The sequence below is a fragment of the Pseudophryne corroboree genome, chromosome 10 (genome assembly GCF_028390025.1).
Source record: "Pseudophryne corroboree isolate aPseCor3 chromosome 10, aPseCor3.hap2, whole genome shotgun sequence".
Taxonomy (NCBI): Eukaryota; Metazoa; Chordata; class Amphibia; order Anura; family Myobatrachidae; genus Pseudophryne; species Pseudophryne corroboree.
In genome coordinates, this window is record NC_086453.1 from 327,159,764 (window position 1) to 327,186,128 (window position 26,365).

Consider the following 26,365-nt stretch of genomic DNA (forward strand, 5'->3'; position numbering starts at 1 on the left):
ATACGTCCTACTGCTTACAGATGTGATCAACCCCTCGCCTTGACTTGCTGAGCTCCCTGTCCGACAACCTAAGACAGAGGTCTAAAACCGTCAGATAGTATTATCAGCAAGCAGGAGCAGGGATTGGTTGGTTGATTAAGTATGATCAGCTGACTCAGCTGTCCCTTACGGTGCAAATCCTTTCCTCCACGCCTCTTCTGGTTTTCATTTTACTCTCTGCTGCGCTCTACCCTTCCTGGCACGCCGCTTGTGCCAGACCCTTACCCATCCATCAGTATGTGCGCGGCTTCATTTGTGCACAAAGACTGTACATCATTCAAGCTCTACAGAGCAATTAATCATGTGTTGGTGATGGGGGTATTGACATAATGTGGGGGATAGTAGGATGTATAACTGTAAAGTAGGGTGTGGTACGGGCAGTTAATGCAGTAATGTCATGGTGGATTTTAATCTATTGTAGGGGTCTTTATAAATTGTGGGAGATGACAATGGGATGTAGTTGGCAACCAGACGTATGGGATGCCGGCGTTCAGGAGACCGTGCCGGAATCCCGACACCTGTCAGTATGCTGACTCCCGAATCCCGAACGTAAGTATCTGGGGGAGGTTAGGGTTAGGCTGCGGGGGGAGGGTTAGAGTTAGGCTTCGGGAGGAGGTTAGGGTTAGGCTGCAGAGGGGGGGGGGGTTAGGGTGCGGGGGGAGGGTTAGGCTTCGGGAGGAGGTTAGGGTTAGGCTGCGGAGGGGGGGTTAGGGTTAGGCTGTGGGGGGAGGGTTAGGCTTCGGGAGGAGGTTAGGCTGTGGAGTGGGGGTTAGGGTTAGGCTGCATGGAGGAATGACTAGGGTTTGGGGGGGGTGTTGTGATTAGGGTTACCTTCCGTTCCCACCCCTGTTGCGATTTAACAGTTGGGATGTTGGGCTGATATTTTGACCGCCGCCATCCTGACTGCCGGTCTCCCGAACCCAACCCCTGACAATTTATAATAATACTAATATTGTAGCTATGGTAAAAAAAGGTAAAACAGCGCCTTCTATTTTCTGAGGAAATTGCAGGCAGTGAATTTATCTAAGAAAAAATTGGTGAATTTTTATTGTGCATTGAATTTTTTTTTACTTATTGTATACCAGTCTGGTATGGGAATAGCACCAACAAGGCTGCCATCAGAAATTGTTGGGTCCTGGACTGATAAAATAGGCAGGCCACCTAAAAAAACATTACGTTGCGGTGCTCCACACCTAGGTTACATCACATATCATGGTGTAACATATAAGTGGAGCGCCATTGACCTGTGGGAACGAATAGCAGAAGGCCAATGCAAAGGGAAGGCTTGCTTTTAAGAAGTCCTCCTTGTGCATTGGTGTAGCCTGGTGCAGCTCTCAAGGTATTGGCGGTAGGAGCCAGGGGTGGGCCGGTTGTCCCCCCATGATGGCGGCCCTGGCACCAAAGCTGAGCAGAGGATTTTAGGGCAGGTGGTTTATAAGGCAGAAAATATTACTGGTTCATTAGAGGGCAGAGTAATCTGCCCTTTATTGAAGAGATCTGTACTAAAACATCTACAATAATATTGTAATAGGCTGTTACCATCAAAACAATTGTGTATTATCCTTCCTACCACAGATAAGATGTTTTAGATGTATGAAATCTGGAACATTATGGTACAGGAATAGCTTTTTACTATCAGTTATTGTTAGAATGAACCGGAACGGTGATTTTTATCTATGTTGTACTTGGCTGTATTGTGTATGTGGATGACCTGGTTTGTATTTATCTTTATCTTTAATGCGGAAAGCAGGACAGTTGGGAGGTATGATATCTGTATTCCAAATGGGGTCCCAGTGTTCCAGAATCTGGCCAAGCAGCAACAGCTGTTAGTTAGAGCTGTAGGAAGAGTCGACCAACTGTCCTCATTCTAGTGGAACCATCTCAATTCTGGAAATTGTCCCACACAGTCCTGACTGCCGCGACAGTGGGACTTATATCGCAGTTCACACTACTGTCCCAGCTGTGGTGTGTGCAGTGCCTGGAGGAGGAGGGGAAGAAGTGCACCACTACACAGCTCACACGGAATGGTATCGGGATCCCAGCGCTTGGGGTGTCGGCAGTCAGAATACTGACAGCGGCATCCCAGCGTTCAGGATCCCGACACCTACTAGGTAAGTGTGCTAGCCCTAATCCCTAACCTCCCTAACCCTAACCCCCTCCTCCCCACTGCCTAAATATCTACAGCTGCAGGTGTCGTTGCCGATTCACCACAACAAGGACAGCGCTGCCCCTGATTGTGGTGGCCGCCTGCCTCCGTGCTACATAGTATGTCTTGTGATAATAGCGCATGCCCAGTGTGCCGGCAGGGAGGAGAGACACAGCGCATCAGCACTAAGATGATGCACTGTAGGCTCTGGCGGGGATTGGTACTACGGTGTAAGTCTGATCATCTCAGACACTACGGGGGTCTACAAGGGAGACATACACCCAGAGGCGTATCTAGGGTAGGGCGAGTGGGGCACGTGCCCTGGGCGCCTTGGCAGGCCCAGGAGAGGGGGGCGCCGCCGGCGGCCAGGGCATCATGCCCCACTCGCCCCCGTCAACCCTAAATGTGAGGGGAGGAGAGCGCAGCGTCTCTCCCTCCCCTCACCGCCGCTGCCAGCACTAGCAGCGCTGCCAGCAGCGCTGCTGTGTCCGGTCTCCGGCGTTAGCCAATCAGAGCTTGCGGACCAGCTCCTGATTGGCTGCCGGTCCGCGAGCTCTGATTGGCTAGCGAACCGGCGCCAGACACAGCCGCCGGAGACGGGACGGGAGACCTGGACGGAGTGGTGAGGGGAAGGAGAGGCGCTGCGCTCTCCTCCCCTCACATAAGCGGCCGGTGAGTGAACGGGGGGGGGGGGGGGCACAGGCACAGTGGGGCATGTATCTGGCACCAAATGGGGCATATAACTGGCACTGAGTGGGGCCTGGCACTGTGGGGCATGTATCTGGCACTGTGGGCCATGTAACTGGCACTGTGGGGCATGTAACTGGCACTGTGGGGCATGTATCTGGCACAGTGGGGCAATGTAACTGGCACTGTGGGGCATGTAACTGGCACTGTGGGGCAATATAACTGGCACTGTGGGGCATGTATCTGGCACCGTGGGGCAATGTAACTGGCACTGTGGGGCATGTATCTGGCATAGTGGGGCAATGTAACTGGCACCAAGTGGGGCATGTAACTGCCACTGAGTGGGGCCTGGCACTGTGGGGCATATATCTGGCACTGTGGGGCATGTATCTGGCACAGTGGGGCATGTATCTGGCACAGTGGGGCATGTATCTGGCACAGTGGGGCAATATAACTGGCACAGTGGGGCAATGTAACTGGCACAGTGGGGCATGTATCTGGCACAGTGGGGCAATGTAACTGGCACAGTGGGGCAATGTAACTGGCACAGTGGGGCATGTATCTGGCACAGTGGGGCAATGTAACTGGCACAGTGGGGCATGTATCTGGCACAGTGGGGCAATGTAACTGGCACTGTGGGGCATGTATCCGGCACTGTGGGGCATGTATCTGGCACTGTGGGGCATGTATCCGGAACTGTGGGGCATGTATCTGGCACAGTGGGGCAATGTAACTGGCACTGTGGGGCATGTATCTGGCACTGTGGGGCAATGTATCTGGCACTGTGGGGCATTGTATCTGGCACTGTGGGGCAATGTAACTGGCACTGTGGGCCATTTTCAGTGGCCACACCCCTTCTGGAGCGTGGCCACACCCCTTCTGGTGTGTGGCTACGCCCATTTTTTCCGGCGCGCACATGCCTCTTTTTGTGTGCTTTTTTTTTATTTTTTTTTGGGGGGGCGCCATTTTACATCTTGCCCTGGGCTCCAAAAACCCTAGTTACGCCTCTGCATACACCATACCAGAATATATCTGTGGAGACAGTTTTTGTGACATTATCTATTCATATGCACTACACCCATTTCTCCTATACTTACCTTTCCGGAGTCCATTGCTGACGTGTGTGGGCCCCCTCCTCTCCCGTAGCCGTCGCGCCGGCTGCTAGCACACTGACCACTAGAGACTCTGGCGGCAATTTTTCTGAGTCCTGTGCATGCTCTGTAGACTCTGGCACTGTGCCAGAGTCTACAGCGCTCAGAGCGCTAGCAGCGGTGTGACGGCTATGGGAGAGGAGGGGGCCCACACACGGCGTCTGCACACGGGTCCCCTCCTCTCTAGAGACGCCCCTGCTACTACATGTATAAGAATACCGAGACGGAGACATGATAAGTATTTGGATCAGTGATCCCACTCTAATTACATGATACTATCTGATTATTTTGGACCGTGAGTAGACAAAGTATTTATCCTCTTCAGCTTTCTGGCTGCAGGGCTGGACTAAGCCTTGGGGGTGCCAGGGGCACTTTAGACAGGGAAGCCCGGGGGACGGGAGTAAATTAGATTGTGCATACCCCCCAACATGATCCATTCCAGGTGAGACAAAATGCTCTCTACCTGGACTTCCCTCTTAATATATGATTGGCGTCACCTGTGTTGAACTATTTACTTGATAGGAAAGTTATTTCAACACAGGTGATTGCAATCATAAATTAAGAGGGAAGTCCAGGTAGAGAGCATTTGTACCTCCTGGAATGGGTCATGTTGGGATGTATGGATTGTGTAAATTAAATGTAAACCAATGGTATATATCAGATGAAAACTAATAGTTTAGTAATGCCTGGGTACTGTTTATAGCTCCACCTAATTGAAAGACAACTATTTTATAAAATGTTCTTGTAGTGGAACAAAGACAACTTAAGCAACCTAAAAATGCATGTAGAAAAATAAATCTACAGTATAATTTCGCATGGCACTGGCGGCGGTGGCGGCATCCCAGTCTCCCTGCACAGACTCTAACATGCTTCTTAGCCTCGATGCCAATAAGGCTTTCGACATGGTACTATGGCCACACTTATTTACCGTGTTGGAGAAAAGGGGGTTTGATGTGAGTTTTATTAACTATATACGATATATCTACAGTACTCCGTCCGCCTCGCTCCTAATTAACGGGATTAGAGGTCAACGGTTTTTCTTGGAAAGGGGAACCCGTCAGGGATGCCCTTTATCGCCCCTCCTATTTAACTTGGCCCTTGACCCACTGCTTAGAACATTGCAGGATTGGTCTGTTTTTAGAGGGATAAAAGTGGGTAGTCAGGAAATTAAACTCTCAGCCTTCGCTGACGACATCCTCCTTTATATTTCGGACCCCGGATGTTCCCTAGCTCAGATCATGGACAGGATTACTTCATTTGGCCGCATATCGGGTTTTAGTATTAATATGGATAAATCGAAGACCCTGTTGTTGTGTGGCGATGTGACATGTCCAACGTGGGCCACACGTTTCCCCTTTCATTGGGTGTCCACATATATCACATATTTGGGTATTAATGTCCCACGTTATATTTCAGAACTCTATAAAATCAATGTACATAAGGTATTACACACCCTGACTGATGATGTCAAGAGATGGGAACGCCTTCCACTGTCATACCTTGGTAGGGCCAATCTTCTGAAAATGGTGGCAATACCTCGCCTACTATACCCCTTGCAAACACTTCCCATACTGTTGATGAAGCAGGACTCACAGCAGATTAATAAACTTATTAGAACCTTCATATGGAAGGGGGCCAAGCTCGTATCGCGCTACGTAAACTTACTCAGCCTAAATCCAATGGAGGTATTAATTTCCCAGATGTAGTGGTTTATAACCACGCTGCTCTTCTGAGACACTTGAGGGACTGGTTGCAAAACAGCTTTATTTACAGGAATACACCCCTCGAACAAAGCTTCCTTCCGACTGTAGCCTTGACATGTTTCCTCCATCAGCATGACTGGGAAATACCTGACCACATTCGATCTAACCCTCTTCTATGGTCTACCAGGAAGATGTGGCACATACTGCGACACAATGCGAAACTAAACCCGTATTATTCCTTACATCTACCCCTAATTAAAAATCCAGACTTCTTAGACGGCATGGCTGCTCACCCCTTCCAGACTTGGAGGGAGGAGGGCATAACATCAATTCGCTCACTAGTGGCAGTGGGAGACCGCCGCCCGCTCACCCTCTCAGAGGTCTCAGCGAGGCATGAGGTGATTGTCTCATCTTCCCTTCCATATTTACAGACACAATTCTATGTCAGACATGTCCTTGCACATTTTGCGGATGGGGACTGGACCAACTCCCTGGATAGCCTCTTAACACATCCGGTACCGAATTATAAGGCCATTTCTATCCACTACACTTTCTTGAGAAAAACATTAGATCACGCTACTGTGAGGGGTGGCATGTCCTCTTGGCTGGCTCACTTTCCTGATCTGACCATACCAACTATGGAAAAATCGCTACTTTACTCCAGAAAGGTCCTCCCGGCAAGCATGTACACTGAGTTGTTTCTTAATGTATATCATAACACCTACTTATCCCCACTACGGCGCTTCCACATGGGAGCGACCGACTCGCACTCTTGTCCAAAATGTCATCAGAATGAAGCAGACACTTTTCACTGCTTGTGGACATGCCCGATTGTGCAATACTTCTGGCACCTGGTTAGGAGATACGCGGAGGCAAATCTAATTACCCACGTGCCCTTCACCCCTGAATGGGCAATCTTGGGCATTATTGATCCTTCCCTCCGCATGCCATCGGAATGCAAGAAACTACTAATAGCCCTAAGCGCCGCGGGGAAAAAGACTATACTACAGGGTTGGATAGATAGTACACCGCCACAGATACCACTATTCCTAAACAAGTTGCATCATATACTTAGGATGGACTGGGTGGAGGCCATTGTAGACAGGGGTAAACAAGTGGAACGATTCTTTCACCTGTGGGATTCCTACATCCCCACCCTGCCCCTCACAACACGTCTAAACATTCATAACAGCCTCAAACACACCACGTGGTACCTAACTAGACTGGCCACACAGGAACAACCGGTATCCCTGGTCTAGGTGTGGATGGCTGTGGCGGCCTCCCTCTGGGTTGCTTATACCATATACAATGACGCTAGCATGATTACTGTAAACCTTTCTTTTTGGAAGAATAATGTCTGAACCGATGATTAATGTAGATACTGTTGATGTACACAACTTGATCTTAACGTTTGTGTATTATATTCTCATGATTTATGTGTTACTTACGACTTTCATGATGACTCAATAAAAAGTTATTTGAAAAAAAAAAAAAATCTACAGTATAATTTATCTTGTCACATGCAAGAATAGCAGCAGTATCTGTACTAATTACACACTGGGACAGGACTCAGGAGGTCTCTCTCTAGACAGGTTACACAGGACCAAGACACCCAGATGGGGAGAAGAAGCTGAGAATCCTGTGTCACTTACAGCTCTCTCCACCCTCCTATCTCTCCTCTGGTCATAAAGCTCAGTCGGTAGCTCATGCATCCTGATACTCCTGTGTCTTCTCCTGCACTGCATACTGTCCTGCTAGCATTCTGGCTGCCTGGTCCTGCTGCTGCATGAGAGGAAAAGCCAGTGATGTCAGTGTGATCCGGCTTGGGGGGGGGGGGGGGGGCTGACAAAGGGGGGCCAGGGGTACAGCATGCCCTGCACCCCCTCCTCTTAATCTGACTATGTCTGGCTGCCTCCCTCCGGGTCAGCACAGTTGGGGAGGAGAGGGCAGGGTCATGAAGCGGCATAGGTGGGCAGCATGGGGGGAGGGTTCCTGATGGTGTGAGGTTGTACGCAGAGCCGTAACTAGACTTTTTGGTGCCCTGTGCCAGAGAAAACATTGGAGCCCACCCCCATTTTTTGTGCAATAGGGACATAAGGCGCATGCCTCGTGGGGAAGGGATACGACAAGATTGATCCTAGAGAAAGCGCATGCTATGGTGCCCCTTACCACATTATATGTATGTATGTATGTATATATATATATATTATAATACACACAAACATTTACATAACACTGCAAGAAAATGGATTTGGACACAATTCCTCTTTATACCACATTCATGCACTTAACTTGAAAGCTCTTTGTTATTCAGTTACAATAATCTTTATTAAATAACACATTTCAATAAACTGCCATACCCAGGATTCAAACCTATAACTTGTTGAATTCTAATCAAACACCCTACTCAATGAGCTATTTGATCCTACATGAAAACTATGAACACTATATGAACACTCCCTTTAGAATGTAAGCTGTCACAAGCAGGGCCCTCTTCCCTCATGTGCTTTTATGTCTCTTACTTAACCTATCTTCTTTTTAATACTCCTTTTGAGGGCACCAAATCCATCGGTTTTTGGCCACCCAGATACTTATTTCAGTGCTGTTTACTGATGCAGCTATGTTTATATACCCGCTACTTGTCCTATATTGTATTGAACTGTAAGTCACTGTCTTCATGTTTTATTTGTTTACTCTGTAATTGGGCGCTGTGGATCCCATGTATCCCTATAAATAAATGATAATAATAATAATAATAATAATAATAATAATAATAAAAAAGCTACTGGTACTTTGTAAAAAATAATCAGAATTGCAGTTGATCAGATCTATGTAGTGTGCAGCCACACATCCACTCTCTTGCAGCCACACACTACATAGGGTTTGAATCCTGGGTATGTCAGCATCTTGAAATGTAATAAAGGACAGTATGACTGAATAATAACGAAGTCTCATGTTGAGTTCATGAATGTTGTACAGGTATTAGCAACAGAAGGGGTCAGGGTAGGACACTGGGGCGGTCAGGAGATGCTGGTCTTCAAAAAGGGGGGAAGCTGCAAGTGAAGGTAATTAAAACAAATAATTGACAAGTGCTGCCAACAGCGCCCCCTACCCTGCAGCGCTATGTGCGGTGCCCCCTTCGCACACACACCTAGTTACGGCTCTGGTTGTACGTAGCCAGAGTAATAAGTCTATAAGGAATAAGTCTATACAAGTATGCATACTTGCTTATACTCTCTTGGAACGGCTGGGAGGCTCCCGAAAATTGTGTGGCATTCCTGGCCTCCCGGAAGAGTAGGCAAGTCTCCTAGATCTGGTCTGCACCCAGTCACAATGTCGGGTGAACAAAAGATCCTGCACCGGTACCAATCAGTTAGCTCCTAACTGCCATGTTACAGGCAGCATTTGAAAAATGACAGGAACTGATTGGTTGGTACTTTATCACTGCGCAATTTATCACTCTCCAATGCTTGATAGATCTGGGCCTAAATTAGCAGTGGATAATCAAGAAAGTAATTCCTTTTTGGGGCACTCAATCAGTTATTATATTACTGATCATTTTTTAAAGTGCCCCCCAAAAGAATTACTTTATTAGCCATTGCTAATTTACTGTTTTTTTTTTCTCTGAAGACATTCCTAATGTTGACATTCAGGCCATGTTGATATTTTGAATGTCGACATTCTGACGACATCCAGTCTTTAAAGTGTAATTGCAGGTACAGTACATTGGTATATGCTGAAAATAGCATAGTAAATCTCTGGCACCATCTAGTGTCTACAAGTGTGAATAGCAAGGCCATTTGCTGCCGTAGTTGATGCAATGAATGTTGAAAACAAGCTTGTGCCCTATATATCGTATGCTGTCCAGGGTCCGGATTGCATGAAAATAGAACTGTTCTAATGTATATGGACATTAAACAAACAAAAAAACACAGTTGTTTTCAGTACTTTCCCTCACCAAAGTAAAAACGAGAGTGTGGGGTGTAAGTTCATTTTAGAATCAAAACTTTTACACTTGCAAACCATATACAGCAGGGGTGTAACCAGAACTTTGTGGGCCCCATAGCAACAGACTGAAGGGGCCCCTGTCCCAATGCTTCTTGACATACACATTTCTGCAGTAGTTATTCATTTTATGCCCTATAATAGTGCCCTACTTAATTTTCAGAACCATAGTAGTGCCCTAGTTCACATTATGCCGCATAGTAGTGCCCTAGTTAACATTATGCCGCATAGTATTAGTAGTGCCATAGTTATCATTATGCCGCATAGTAGTGCCCTAGTTAACATTATGCCGCATAGTAGTGCCCTAGTTAACATTATGCCGCATAGTAGTGCCCTACTTTATTTCATGAACCATCAAAGTTCTTTAGTTTACATGATGTGACATTGTAGAGTCTACCCCTACTTCTGCCAAATCTTCAGCATGACGCTGGGGTTCCTTTGCGGGAGGCCACTCGTGTGGAGGCACGTCTCAAACTGTTCAGCCAAGGTTGGATTCTGTCTGGCCTGGATCCCTGGGTGTTGCAAATAGTGTCCCAGGAATACAAGCTGGAGTTTCAAGACATTCCCCCATGCCGATGTTTCAGATTGACCTTGCCAGCTTCTCTTCCAGAAAGGGAAGCAGTAACAGCGGCAATCTAAAAATTATGTCAGGATCAGGTCATAGTCCTGGTACCTTTGTCACAACAAGGGGAGGGGTTTCATTCAAGCCTTTTTGTAGTTCCGAAGCCGGACGGCTCAGTCAGACCAATCCTAAACCTAAAAAATCAGAAACTCTACTTGAAACAATTCAAGTTCAAAATGGAATCATTGAGGGCAGTGATTTCCAGTCTGGAGGAGGGGGACTACATGGTGTCTGTAGACATAAAAGATGCTTACCTGCATGTTCCCATTTATCCTCATCACCAGGCTTATCTGAGATTCGCGGTTCAGGATTGCCATTACCAATTCCAGACGTTACCTTTCGGTCTCTCCACGGCGCTGAGGGTATTCACCAAGGTGATGGCGGAGATAATGGTTCTCCTGCGTCAAAAAGGAGTCAATATAATTCCTTATCTAGACGATCTCCTGATAAAGGCGAGATCCAGGGAGCAGTTGTTACAAAACATCACACTCTCCCTGTCAATACTCCAACAACACGGTTGGATCATAAATTATCCAAAGTCACAGTTGGAACCGACGACAAGATTGTCTTTTCTCGGGATGATTCTGGACACAGAAGTTCAGAGAGTATTTCTTCTGGTGGAAAAGGCTCTGGAAATCCAGAAAATGGTAAAACAGATATTGAGACCATCAAGTGTGTCGATCCATCAGTGCATTCGGTTGTTGGGGAAGATGGTGGCGGCCTACGAGGCCATACAGTTTGGCAGGTTCCATGCCAGGGTATTCCAGTGGGACCTGTTGGACAAGTGGTCGGGATCCCACCTACACATGCACCGGAAGATAATCCTGTCGTCAAAAGCCAGGATTCCGCACCTGGGGTGGCTACACAGTTCTCACCTACTAGAGGGATGCAGGTACGGGATTCAGGACTGGGTCCTGGTAACCACGGATGCAAGTCTCCAAGGCTGGGGAGCTGTCACTCAGGGGGAAAGCTTCCAAGGAAAATGGTCAAGTCAGGAAGCCTGCCTTCACATAAATGTGCTGGAATTGAGAGCCATTTACAGCGGCCTTCAACAAGTGGTACATCTTCTTAAAGATCATTCCGTGCAGATCCAGTCAGACAATGTAACAGCAGTCGCGTACATAAACAGGCAGGGCGGAACGAAAAGCAGAGCGGCAATGGCAGAGGTGACGAAGATCCTCCTATGGGCAGAAAGACATGTAAAGGCTCTGTCGGCAATTTTTATTCCGGGAGTAGACAACTGGGAAGCAGACTTCCTCAGCAGACACGATCTCCATCCAGGAGAGTGGGTCCTCCACCAAGAAGTCTGTGCAGAGGTGACAAGTCTTTGGGGAGTTCGTCAAGTAGACATGATGGCATCTCGTCTCAACAAGAAGCTTCAGAAATATTGTTCCAGGTCGAGAGACCCTTAAGCAATAGCAGTGGATGCGCTAGTGGCCCAGTGGGTGTTCCGGTCGGTGTATGTCTTCCCTCCACTTCCGCTGATCCCAAAAGTGCTCAGGATCATAAGGAGAACAAGAGTTCGAGCAATCTTCATTGCCCCAGACTGGCCAAGGAGGGCTTGGTACCCAGATCTTCAGGAGTTGCTCATAGAAGATCCTTGGCCTCTTCCTCTTCGCGAGGACCTGCTGTGCGTGTATCAAGACTTACCGTGGCTACGTTTGACGGCATGGCTGTTGAGCGCCGGATCCTAGCCCGAAAGGGTATTCCCAAGGAAGTCATCCCCACCCTTATTGAGGCCAGGAAAGGAGTAACGTTGAAACATTACCACCGTATTTGGAGAAAATATGTGTCTTGGTGTGAATCCAAGAAAGCTCCTACGGAAGAGTTTTAGTTGGGACGTTTTCTCCATTTTCTGCAGGCTGGTGTGGAGGCGGGCCTGCCGATTGGGGTCAATCAAGGTCCAGATTTCGGCCTTGTCAGTGTTCTTCCAAAAACAATTGGCCTCTCTTCCAGAGGTTCAGGCCTTCGTGAAAGGGGTTCTGCATATCCAGGCTCCATTTGTGCCTCCAGTGGCACCATGGGACCTTAATGTGGTGTTGCCGTTCCTTCAATCGGATTGGTTTGAGCCTCTACAAGAGATAGAGTTGAAGTTTCTCATTTGGAAAGTGGGGATGCTTTTGGCATTGGCATCCGCACGGCGGGTGTCTGAATTCCATGAAGATAGGGCAGAGTTGAGAACTTGTCAACATTTTCTTCCAAAGGTGGTTTCATCTTTCCACATAAACCAACCTATTGTGGTGCCAGTAGTTACTGACACGTTCACTGAGTCACAGTCTCTAGATGTGATTAGGGCTTTGAAGATTTATGTCGCTAGAACAGCTCGAATACGGAAAACAGAGTCTTTGTTTGTCCTGTATGCTCCCAACAAGATTGGGTGTCCTGCTTCCAAGCAGACTATTGCGCATTGGATCAGAGGTACGATTCAGCACGCTCATACTACGGCTGCATTGCCGTTACCGACGTCGGTGAAGCCCCATTCCACTAGGAAGGTGGGCTCATCCTGGGCGGCTGCCCGGGAGATCTCGGCATTTCAACTTTGCCGAGCAGCTACTTGGTCGGGGTCAAACACATTAGCAAAATTCTACAAGTTTGACACCTTGGCCGATGAAGACCTCAAGTTCGGTCAATCGGTGCTGCAGGGTCATCCGCACTCTCCCGCCCGTACTGGAGCTTTGGTTAAACCCCATGGTCATGAAGTGGACCCCAGCATCCTCTAGGACGTATGAGAAAACAGGATTTTGATACCTACCAGTAAATCCTTTTCTCCTAGTCCGTAGAGGATGCTGGGCGCCCGTCCCAGTGCGTACGTTACCTGCAGTTTTTGTTATTAGAGTTACACGAGTTGTGTTATATTAGTTTCAGCATGTTGCTGTAATTCATTCATGCCTGTTGGCGTGTGTTATGTTGAATGCCTTGTTGTGTGGCATGGTTGAGGTGTGAGCTGGTATGTATCTCACCACTAGTTTAAAGTAAATCCTTTCCTCGAAATGTCCGTCTCCCTGGGCACAGTTCCTATAACTGAGGTCTGGAGGAGGGGCATAGGGGGAGGAGCCAGTTCATACCCATTGAAAATTCTTAAGAGTGCCCATGGCTCCTGCGGAACCGTCTATATCCCATGGTCATGAAGTGGACCCCAGCATCCTCTACGGACTAGGAGAAAATGATTTACCGGTAGGTATCAAAATCCTGTTTTTTTCTCTAAGGGTGCTTGACCACGCCTCCTGTGATTAGGCCATACCCACTGAAAAGTACCTGGGCCCAGCCAGGCTCTCTACTACCCTAGCTGGGGGACATGCAACGCTCCTGTAAGTGAGTGCTTCTCATGTGCTAGACACGCCACCAAAGAGGTGTGGACACACCTCCTCCAGGGGACCACGGGGGCCCAGGAAGTTGTTGTACTGGGGCCCAGGAAGTTCATATTATGCCACACTACAAAGGGCCTCCATGTCATAGTGGGCCACATTAAAATGCTCCAGTTCTTATTATGTAACATTATAGTGTCACCACATTACAATGAGCAGGTTAGATTATGACACATCACAGTGCCCTCCAGTTCATATTGTGACACTCATTTTGCATCTCATTCGCATAGTAGGCAGATTAGACAGTAGAAATAGTGTTCATGTTGCACATGAATTGGTGCAAAGTCACAGATTAAGCACATTGATGTGTTAAGCAGGACGCAGCTCATTCATACCGGACCTCTATTGTTTGACTTGTTACACGAGTGTGCACATAGCAGCTCCACACAATGACTGCACCAGTGTCCAGCCTACCCGTGCATTATCATTTTGTCGCATTAACCACTTATGCATTACAGAATTGTCCCATGTCACCTCTTTAAGCAGCCCAGTCATGCTGTGACTTCACAGCCGATATTGGGCAATTGGCCTGAAATATGTATGGAATGGATAACAGTCATGGTGGACTGTGCATATATATGGAAATTACCACAATCAGCTCGGTGTGGTTATCTTCCTACTGCCCATCTAATGCTAGGTATCCGGATGGTAGGTTGACATGGATTAGGTCGAAAGCCTTTAGGTCGACCACTATTGGTCGACACTGATATGGTCGACACAGGGAAAAGGCTGACACATTAAATTGGTCAACACGAGACAGGTCAACGCATGAAAATGTCCTCATGACTTTAAAAAAAAAACACGTTTTCATACTTTACCATCCACCTAGACTATGATTGGGAATAGTAGCAGATTGGCGAGTGACGTGAGCCATGCAAGGGGACGTGGTGCATTAATTGGGGTTCCTGGTCATGTTACACAAAAAAAAGACACCAAAAAGTAAAAAATAGGTATGTCGACCTTTTTGTGTGTCAATCTTTTAATGTGTCAACCTTTTTCATGTGTCGACCATGTCAATGTCAACCAATAGTGGTCAACCTTTTGACTGTCAACCTAATGCAGGTTGAAGGATGATAGGCACAACTTTCTTAATGTAATCAGTTCTGCTGATTATCTCAGTATACAACTTTTGGCCTGGAGTGCCATGACCAACATACTGAGACTCAGACAATTTGGTAAATCTCCGCACCAACCTGTTACTGTATTATTGTTGTTAACCTATATATAAAATGGGACTAACCGCCCCCTTCCCCTCCTCTCCCCCAAGAAGACACTTACACATACAGACAGACAACATTAAGCTGTGTGGGGAGAATTACAGGCTGGAAGCTCTATAGCCAGGGTGTAAATTATATTTATTTTTCCTTTAGGTGACATTGTATTATTACTGTGTGTTCCTATGTCAGTCACAAACAAGACAGAATGTCCCAGAAGCCTCAGCACTCAGTGTTTGGTCCTTTCATGTACACAGTCTGTCTCCTAGCAACCGACCTCCACAGACCAATCCCTGCTTCACCCTGACATTCCTCCCTGATACAATGTATCAGCCAGCAACCTGTGTTCATCACCAGGCACTTGCTACAGTAGCTGAGTCTGTCCCAGCACTTCCACCTACAGTATATGCCCAATGCCAGTGCTACACCCATGTGAGAGCCCCATTGGACGCCTCCTTACCCCCTGCAGCTGCCTGACAAGGTGAGGACCACTGACTGCAGTCTGATGCATTCTACTACTACTTTTCACTATTACTTCTCACTATTACTTCTCACTATTATTTCTCACTGTTTTTTCTCACTATTATTTCTCACTGTTATTTCTCACTATTAGAAGCTGTGCACTGTAGCAGGATCTGATTGTTCTATGATTTCTTTCCAATTAGCTGTTGTATTGGGTGTGGTTCATCAAATCGACAGTGTCTAGGTCGACAATGTTTAGGTCGACCACTATAGGTCGACAGTCACTAGGTCGACATGGATGGAAGGTCGACAGGGTTTCTAGGTCGACATGTGCTAGGTCGACAGTTCTAAAGGTCGACATGAGGATTTTTTTTTATGGTGTCGTTTTCTTCGTAGAGTGACCAGGATCCCAAATTAGTGCACCTCGTCCCCTCGCATGGCTCGCTTCGCTCGCCATGCTTCGGGCATGGTGCCTTCGCTCCGCTACCGCTTCGCTCGGCACAGATTACCGTTCCAATCGTAGTCCACGTGGATCGTTAAGTATGAAAAAATTCAAAAAAATATTTTTTTTTTTAAAAAACTCATGTCGACCTTTAGACCTGTCGACCTAGCACATGTCGACCTAGAAACCCTGTCGACCTTCCATCCATGTCGACCTAGTGACTGTCGACCTATAGTGGTCGACCTAAACATTGTCGACCTAGACACTGTCGATCTTCAGACCGGATCCCGTTGTATTTACCTTACGTAGCCTCTGTGGTTGGTATTTTAAACTTTAAATGTTTATAGCAGAGAATTTATTTTTTATTATATATTTTTTAAATAATATATTACATATATTTATACAACTTTATATAACAATCTGTGTTTCCAAACTGATTGAGCATTCCTTGATTGCACAAAGTCATAGTTTAACTCAGAATGATGTATTTGGGGTGTGCTGTGATTTTAAGCGAGGCACACACTAGGCGATACCATCCATGAGTGATATCACCTAGTGTTTTCTCTACCTTCCTGGGCGGCCGATATAAGGCCTAATTCAGACCTGATTGCTGTTGTGCGAATTCGCACAGCGGCAGATTATCGAATGACTGCGCATGCGTACGGATCACGATGCACAGGCGCGGCGCCAAACAGCAGAAAAATTCTGCGGTGGTTGACAGGAAGTGGACGTTTGGGGGTGGTAACTGTTCATTTTCTGGGAGTGTCAGGAAAAACGCAGGCGTTCCCAAACGTTTTCATGGTGGGTGTGTGACGTCAGCTCTGGCCCCGATCAGCCTGTTTCTATCACACTGTAGGAGTAGGTCCTGGGCTGCACAGACTGGAAATATCATTCAATGGTGAGTGAGTTGTGAATGGATTTGCAGCTGACCGGCGTGTGCAACGCTTTTCACATAGCGTACGCAGACTTGCACGGGGCGTTTTTTTCACTCTGGGCAGTGACTATCCGATCGCAAACCTCTGCAAATTCGCAGAGGTGCGATCAGGTCGGAATTAGGCCTATAGTGCATACACACTGGGCTCAAAAGGGTTAAATATCGCGTAGTGTGTAACCAGCTTTATTTCTCTAACGTCCTAAGTGGATGCTGGGGACTCCGTAAGGACCATGGGGAATAGCGGCTCCGCAGGAGACTGGGCACATCTAAAGAAAGCTTTAGGACTAACTGGTGTGCACTGGCTCCTCCCCCTATGACCCTCCTCCAAGCCTCAGTTAGATTTCTGTGCCCGACGAGAAGGGTGCACACTAGGGGCTCTCCTGAGCTTCTTAGTGAAAGTTTTAGTTTAGGTTTGTTATTTTCAGTGAGACCTGCTGGCAACAGGCTCACTGCATCGAGGGACTAAGGGGAGAAGAAGCGAACTCACCTGCGTGCAGAGTGGATTGGGCTTCTTGGCTACTGGACATTAGCTCCAGAGGGACGATCACAGGTTCAGCCTGGATGGGTCCCGGAGCCGCGCCGCCGGCCCCCTTACAGAGCCAGAAGAGCGAAGAGGTCCGGAGAAAGCGGCGGCAGAAGACGTTCCTGTCTTCAAATAAGGTAGCGCACAGCACTGCAGCTGTGCGCCATTGCTCTCAGCACACTTCATACTCCGGTCACTGAGGGTGCAGGGCGCTGGGGGGGGCGCCCTGAGACGCAATAATACATGACAGAAATACCTTACATGGCAAAAAAATGCATCACATATAGCTCCTGGGCTATATGGATGCATTTAACCCCTGCCAGAATATACAAAAAACCGGGAGATAAGGCCGCCGAAAAGGGGACGGAGCCTATCTCCTCAGCACACTGGCGCCATTTTCCCTCACAGCTCAGTTGGAGGGAAGCTCCCTGACTCTTCCCTGCACTACAGAAAGGGTTAAAAAAAAGAGAGGGGGGCACTATTTAGGCGCAGTATTAAAACATACAGCAGCTATAAGGGGAAAAACACTTATATAAGGTTATCCCTGTATATATATAGCGCTCTGGTGTGTGCTGGCATACTCTCCCTCTGTCTCCCCAAAGGGCTAGTGGGGTCCTGTCCTCTATCAGAGCATTCCCTGTGTGTGTGCTGTGTGTCGGTACGTTTGTGTCGACATGTATGAGGAGAAAAATGATGTGGAGACGGAGCAGAGTGTCTGTAACAGTGATGTCACCCCCTAGGGGGTCGACACCTGAGTGGATGTACTGTTGAAAATTACGTGACAGTGTCAGCTCTATATAAAAAAACAGTGGTTGACATGAGACAGCCGGCTACTCAGCTTGTGCCTGTCCAAACGTCTCATAGGCCGTCAGGGGCTCTAAAGCGGCCGTTACCTCAGATGGCAGATACAGACGCCGACACGGATACTGACTCCTGTGTCGACGGTGAAGAGACAACCGTGATTTCCAGTAGGGCCACACGTTACATGATTGAGACAATGGCAAATGTTTCTATACATTTCTGATAATACGAGTACCACCAAAAAGGGGTATTATGTTCGGTGAGGGAAAAACTACCTGTAGTTTTCCTGAATCTGAGAAATAAAATGAGGTGTGTGATGATGCGTGGGTTTCCCCCCGATAACAATTGATAATTTCTTAAAAAGTATTGGCTGCATACCCTTTCCCGCCAGAGGTTAGGGTGCGTTGGGAAACACCCCCTAGGGGGGATAAGGCGCTCACACGCTTGTAAGAACAAGGGCTCTACCCTCTCATGAGATGGCCGCCCTTAAGGATCCTGCTGATAGAAAGCAGGAGGGTATCCAAAAAGGTATTTACACACATACTGGTGTTATACTGCGACCAGCAATCGCCTCAGCCTGGAGGTGCAGTGCTGGGTTGGCATGGTCGGATTCCCTGACTGGAAATATTGATATCCTAGATAAGGATAGTATATTATTGCCTATAGAGCATTTAAAAGATGCATTTCTATATATGCATGATGCACAGCGGAATATTTGCCGACTGGCATCAAGTATAAGTGCGTTGTCCAATTCTACCAGTAAAATGGTCAGGTGATGCGGATTCCAAACGGCATTTGGAAGTATTGCCTTTGAAAAGGGACATTTGGGGTCGGTCTTTTAGACCTGGTGGCCACGGCAACAACTGGGAAATCCACGTTTGTACCCCAGGTCGCCTCTCAAAATAAGACGCCGTATTATCAGGCGCAGTCCTTTGTTGGCAAGCGGACAAAAGGTTCCTCTTTTCTGCTCGTGACAGAGGGAGAGGAAAAAGGCTGAAGAGATTAGCCAGTTCCCAGGAACAGAAACCCTTTACCGCCTCTGCCAAGCCCTCAGTATGACGCTAGGGCCTTACAAGCTCAGGCACGATGGGGGCCCGTTCTCAATGAATTTCAGTGCGCAGTGGGCTCACTCGCAAGTAGACCCCTGGATCCTTCAGGTAATATCTCAAGGGTACATATTGGAATTCGAGACGTCTCCCCCTCGCCGTTTCCAAAAGTCGGCTTTACCGACGTCTCCCTCTGACAGGGAGGCAGTTTTGGAAGCCATTCACAAGCTGTATTCCCAGCAGGTGATAATCAAGGTACCCCTCCTGCAACAGGGAACGGGGTATTATTCCACACTATTGTGGTACCGAAGCCAGACGGCTCGGTGAGACTGATTCTAAATCTAAAATCTTTGAACACTTACATACAGAGGTTCAAATTCAAGATTGAGTCACTCAGAGCAGTGATTGCGAACCTGGAAGAAGGGGACTACATGATGTCTCGGGACATCAAGGATGCTTACCTTCATGTCAAAATTTACCCTTCTCACCAAGGGTACCTCAGGTTATGGTACAGAACTGTCACTATCAGTTCAGACGCTGCCGTAGGGATGGTCCACGGCACCCCGGGTCTTTACCAAGGTCATGGCCGAAATTATATCCCTTCGAAGGAAGGAAATTTTAGTTATCCCTTACTTGGACGATTCCCTGATAAGGGTAAGATCCAGGGAACAGTTGGAAGTCGGTGTAGCACTATCTCAGGTAGTGTTGCGGCAGCACGATTGGATTCTCAATATTCCAAAATCGCAGCTGGTTCCGACGACTTGTCTTCTGTTTCCTAGGGATGTTCCTGGACACAGTCCAGAAAAAAGGTGTTTCTCCCGGAAGAGAAAGCCAGGGAGTTATCCGAGCTAGTCAGGAACCTCCTAAAACCGAACCAAGGCTCAGTGCATCAATGCACAAGGGTTCTGGGTAAAAATGGTGGCTTCCTACGAAGCAATCCCATTCGCTAGATTCCACGCAAGAACTTTCCAGTGGAACCTACTGGACAAATGGTCCGGGTCGCATTTTCAGATGCATCAGCGGATAACCCTGTCACCAAGGACAAGGGTATACATCCTGTGGTGGTTGCAGAGTGCTCATCTTCTAGAGGGCCGCAGATTCGGCATTCAGGACTGGGTCCTGGTGACCACGGATGCCAGCCTGCGAGGCTGGGGAGCAGTCACACAGGGAAGGAATATCCAGGGCTTAGGGTCAAGCCTGGATACATCACTTCACATAAATATCCTGAAGCTAAGGGCCATTTACAATGCTCTAAGCATAGCAAGACCTCTGCTTCAAGGTCAGCCGGTGTTGATCCAGTCGGACAACATCATGGCAGTCACCCACGTAAACAGACAGGGTGGCACAAGAAGCAGGAGGGCAATGGCAGAAGCTGCAGGGATTCTTCGCTGGGCGGAAAATCATGTGATAGCACTGTCAACAGTATTCATTCCGGGAGTGGACAACTGGGAAGCAGACTTCCTCAGCACGACCTCCACCCGGGAGAGTGGGGACTTCACCCAGAAGTCGTCCACATGATTAAAAAACTCGACAGGTATTGCGCCAGGTCAAGAGACCCTCAGGCAATAGTTGTAGATGCTCTGGTAACACCGTGGGTGTACCAGTCAGTGTATGTGTTCCCTCCTCTGCCTCTCATACCCAAGGTACTGAGATTGATAAGATGGAGAGGAGAAAGCACTATATTCGTGGCTCCGGATTGGCCAAGAAGGACTTGGTAACCGGAACTTCAAGAGATGCTCACGGAGGATCCGTGGCCTCTACCTCTAAGAAGGGACCTGCTCCAGCAAGGACCCTGTCTGTTCCAAGACTTACCGCGGCTGCGTTTGACGGCATGCCGGTTGAACACCGGATCCTGAAGGAAAAAAAGGCATTCCGGATGAAGTCATCCATATCCTGATCTAAAGCCAGGAAGGATGTAACCGCAAAAACATTATCACCGCAATTGGCGAAAATATGTTGCGTAGTGCGAGGCCTATTGTGGTGCCTGCGGCTACTAGGGACTTGGAGGAATCCAAGTTGCTGGATGTTGTCAGGGCCCTGAAAATATTCCAGGACGGCTGGAGTCAGGAAATCTGACTCGCTGTTTATCCTGTATGCACCCAACAAGCTGGGTGCTCCTGCTTCTAAGCAGACTATTGCTCGTTGGATTTGTAGTAAAATTCAGCTTGCACATTCTGTGGCAGGCCTGCCACAGCTAAAATCTGTAAAAGCCCACTCCACAAGGAAGGTGGGCTCATCTTGGGCGGCTGCCCGAGGGGTCTCGGCTTTACAACTTTGCCGAGCAGCTACTTGGTCAGGGGCAAACACGTTTGCTAAATTCTACAAATTTGATACCCTGGCTGAGGAGGACCTGGAGTTCTCTCATTCGGTGCTGCAGAGTCATCCGCACTCTCCCGCCCGTTTGGGAGCTTTGGTATAATCCCCATGGTCCTTACAGAGTCCACAGCATCCACTTAGGACGTTAGAGAAAATAAGAATTTACTTACCGATAATTCTATTTCTCATAGTCCGTAGTGGATGCTGGGCGTCAATCCCAAGTGCGGATTGTCTGCAATACTTGTACATAGTTATTGTTACAAAAATCGGGTTATTATTGTTGGGAGCCATCTTTTCAGAGGCTCCTCTGTTATCATACTGTTAACTGGGTTCAGATCACAAGTTATACGGTGTGATTGGTGTGGCTGGTATGAGTCTTACCCGGGATTCAAAATCCTTCCTTATTGTGTACGCTCGTCCGGGCACAGTATCCTAACTGAGGCTTGGAGGAGGGTCATAGGGGGAGGAGCCAGTGCACACCAGTTAGTCCTAAAGCTTTCTTTAGATGTGCCCAGTCTCCTGCGGAGCCGCTATTCCCCATGGTCCTTACGGAGTCCCCAGCATCCACTACGGACTATGAGAAATAGAATTATCGGTAAGTAAATTCTTATTTTATCTGTACATATGTTGTTTTTATCTGTGCTGTTTTCACGTTTGCATTTTACTTTTACTGAAATCCTTTACATAAAAAACAACTATATGCTTCTAGCAAACACTATGATTTTGTTATTACAGATAGTTATGTACATAACTAATGGGGTATCCAATGACCGCGGGTAATTGTATTGCCGTGGCAGAGCCATAAACTGACATTTTTGGTGCCCCATGCCAGAAAGAGAATTGGCGCCCCCCCCTCCCCAGTTTTCCAATAGGGACATAAGGCACATGCTTCGCGGGGAAGGGGCATGACAAAATTGATCCCAGAAAAAGCCCATGCTATGTTGCCCCTTCCCACATACATACATACATACATACATACATACATACATACATACATAGGGACTGATTTATCACTAGGATGCGGATTTAGTGTGATAAAATCGCCCGAATCCGCACAGCAATAATTGATTACATCGCAAGGATGTATCAATTATCGCATACAGGGACAGAGCTTGCGAGGAAGCTCTGTCCCTATGATGACAATCCGCAACAGTATTGGGGTATTTTTTTTTTTAAATACCCCCATGTCCTGCTGCGCATGCACCAGCATCGCCGCTACCGCTGCCCGGTCTACCCCCACATCACGACTACCCCCCTGTGCTGCGGACCCCCACCCCCATGGTAAATATACTTACCATTCCAGGGAGCCGGTGATCGCTGCACCTGAAGGGCTGCCGGGCATCGGATCCTGTGCGCTGCTGTGACCCCCGATGCTGTAAAGTGAGCTGCCATTTTACAGCATCACTTTACTGCACCGGGGATCACAGCAGCGCACAGGACGTCCCGATCACTGGCAGCCCACACCGGGGGCAGAAAAAGCTGTGCAGAAGTAGGGATCTCGCAATGGTCCCTGTGATAACGCCTGCTGGGGCTGGAGTATTATCACATGGCTCATTGTGGGGGGGTTTCACATTTTTTTTTAGTAAATTTGGCCCAGATTGCATTTCCCATTATGGGGGTCATTCCGAGTTGATCGCTAGCTGCCGTAGTTCGCTGCGTAGCGATCAGTGAAAAAAACGGCTAATCTGCACTTGCGTATGCACCGCGCATCGTACGGGTACAAAGTCCTTTGTGGTTTTGCACTGGTTCTAGCAATGATTCCAAACGCACAGCCGGTCGCAAGGAGATTGACATGAAGTGGGCGTTTCTGGGTGGCAGCTGACCGTTTTCAGGGAGTGTTTGGTCAAACGCAGGCGTGGCTGAAAAAACGCAGGCGTGGCTGGGCGTTCGCTGGGCGGGTGTGTGACGTCAAAAGCCGCCCCTCCGTCGTTAGAATCAACGTACACGAAGAGTAACTACAGGGCTTGTCTTGTTTTGCGCAAAAAGATTTTGCAGGCGCTCTGCTGCACAGGCGTTCGCACTTCTGCAAAGCGAAAATACATTCCCCAGTGGGCGGCGACTATGCGTTTGCACGGCTGCTAAAAACTGCTAGCGAGTGATCAACTCGGAATGACCCCCTATAAGTATGGGAAATGCGATTTGATTACTAAAAAAAAGTGAATTAAAGGGTTTGGAGCAGTGTTTCATGTAAACTACTCCAAAAGTCCTTTAATACATTACAGCTTGTAAACATCCTCATTAAGCAACTGGCAAGAGGGGACATTAGTGCCGCGGCACTGTCCCGACCCCCGCCAGTATAAATATTGGAAAAAAGCGGGACAGAAGCGCACCATTACGGGGGCGGAGCTTCTTCCTCACAGCTCACGGCGCCATTTCCTCTCCTCAAACTGCAGAGATGCTGGTCCTCCTCACACTGACAAGTACCAGGGGGGAAAAACGGAGGGGGAAGGCATAAAATTGGTGCAAGTCCTCGTTGCTAAGCAACAAGAGGAGGTAACCCCCAGCGTCACTGTTTACATATGTGAAGCTCCACGTCGTATTGAGCATGCCTGTTGCCTGGCATCGTGGGTGCCGGCGCCGCCGCGTCACAGCGTGATGACGGCGAGGCCGGATGCCGTGGTGCATAGTGCAGATGGAAGGCTCACCACGGGTTGCCTAGCAACGCGGGGATACCATCATGAGCGTCGCGTGTCAGTGACGTCATCACGATGCGCCCCGGGGCTGCAGGCGGCTGTGGAGTACGAGTGGTAAGTTTGGTGGCGGGAAGTTTCGGAGCACCAGACAACAGGTGATCATAGTGTGGGGGTAATTAGTAAAGGTGGATAAGGATGCACATGTGGTTAGTAGGTTGGATTCTCCCCTGATGACGGCGTTGCCCGGAACGGGTGTTGGGAGTCACCCCTGGTCAGGATTGCATTCCCCAGGTTATGTCGAGCTTCAAGGCTGATAAGTAGTTGTTCATATTTCATGTTTGCTCATATGTGACTTGTCTAAAGAATAAGGACATTAAAAGCTACCTCAATTTGCTGCATGGAGTGCTGGTTCTTCCTAACCATAGCCCCGGCTGGAGCCTCATGGTGAGGACTGTTGTGTATTCAATTGTGCCAACCGAGCACCCACGGACTAATAGAAAATACTTGGTGTTTGTGCGGTTCATTCACAAATATATATATATATATATATATATATATATATATATGATAAAAGCGCTATAGGTCTGACATTGTCTTGGCTATTTCAGACCCGTTTTTCAGCACAGGGTTGTGAGCTGGCAAATCCCCTATGTGTCTAACAGACTTTACTGTGGGTCTGTCCCCTATATGCCCAGTGTGTCTGTGGTTGTTTGGTGCACGAGTGTTGACATGTCTGAGGCTGAAGGCTCTTCCCAGGAGGTGGCTGTATTGGGGACACAGAAGGCTGCGGGGGTGACCCTGTCGGCACCGCCGACGCCTGATTGGGTAAATGTGTTGAACGCCTTGAATGCTAATGTGTCTCTTATTAGTAAGAGGCTAGATAAGTCTGAGTCGCGACCCAGGCATGGAAGAAATCTGGGGAGGATATGTTATTTCAAAGTCAGGTCCCCTCAGGGTCACAAAAACGTACGTTGACCCAATTGGCAGACACTGATACCGACACGGACAATGATTCCAGTGTCGACTATAGCGATTCCAGGTTAGACCCAAAATTGGCAAAAAGCATTCAGTACATGCTTGTGGCGGTGAAAGATGTATAACATATCACTGAGGACCCAGCTATCCCTGATAAAAGGTCTGTATGTATAAAGAAAGGAAACCTGAGATAACATTTCCTCCCTCTCATGAACTGAACACGCTATTTGAAAAGGTTTGGGAAGGTCCTGACAGAAAATTTCAGATTCCCAAAAGAATTATGGCAGCTTATCCGTTTTCCTCGACGGATAGGGAAAAGTGGGAGTCACCCCCCACTGTGGATAAGGCCTTGTCTCGTTTGTCTAAAAAGGTAGCTCTCCCGTCACCTGACACGGCGGCCCTTAAGGATCCTGCGGATCGTAAACAAGAGACTACATTGAAGTCCATTTATGTGACCACGGGTACACTACTCCGCCCTGTCATTGCGTCTGCGTGGGTAAGTAGTGCTATCGAAAAGTGGACAGATAACTTGTCATCTGATATAGATACCCTAGATAGGGATAGCATCCTATTGATGCTGGGTTATATCAAGGACGCTGCAGCATACCTTAAGGAAGCTGCGAGAGATATTGGTCTTTTGGGATCAAAAGCCAATGCCATGGCTGTCTCAGCTAGGAGTGCGTTGTGGATTCACCAATGGAATGCTGATGCTGACTCCAAGAAAAGTATGGAATCTCTACTATATAAAGGGAAGGCCTTATTTGGAGACGGCCTTGATGATTTGGTATCTACGGCTACCGCGGGTAAGTCATCCTTTTTACCTTACATTGCTCCACAACAAAAGAAAACGCACCACTATCAGATGCAGTCCTTTCGGCCCAATAAATTCAGAAAGGGCCGAGGTTCTTCCTTCCTTGCTACTAGAGGAAGAGGAAGAGGTAAACGATCTCCAGCCTTGTCAGGCTCTCAGGAGCAGAAGTCCTCCCAGGCTTCTGCCAATTCCACTGCATGACGTTGGGGCTCCTATGCGGGAGTCCGCACGGTGGGGGCCCGTCTCAAACTCTTCAGTCAGTTTTGGGTTTGTTCGAACCTAGACCTTGGATTTTACAAATAGTATCCCAAGGGTACAAGCTGGAGTTTCAAGACGTCCCCCCTCGCCGTTTTTTCAAATCGGCCTTACCAGCTTTTCTTCCGGACAGGGAGGTAGTTTGCGACGCAATACAAAAATTGTGTCAAAATCAAGTTATCGTCAAGGTTCCCCAGTCACAACAGGGAGAAGGTTTTTATTCAAGCCTGTTTGT

General features: G+C 48.0%; 1 protein-coding gene across 11 annotated transcripts in view; it reads left to right on the plus strand.

Moving 5' to 3' along the window:
• The window catches only part of CCDC27 (coiled-coil domain containing 27), a 281,519-nt gene that overhangs the window by 84,336 nt on the left and 170,818 nt on the right, over positions 1 to 26,365 (plus strand). Inside the window, exon 1 of one of the 11 annotated variants that reach the window (XM_063943576.1) lies at positions 15,155 to 15,413. The exons of 9 other annotated variants lie outside the window; for them this stretch is intronic. The gene's annotated coding sequence lies outside the window, so the exon portion shown is untranslated. Of the gene's footprint in view, positions 1 to 15,154; positions 15,414 to 26,365 lie in introns of those variants that run through there. One more of the 11 variants, XM_063943571.1, reaches the window with a different exon arrangement.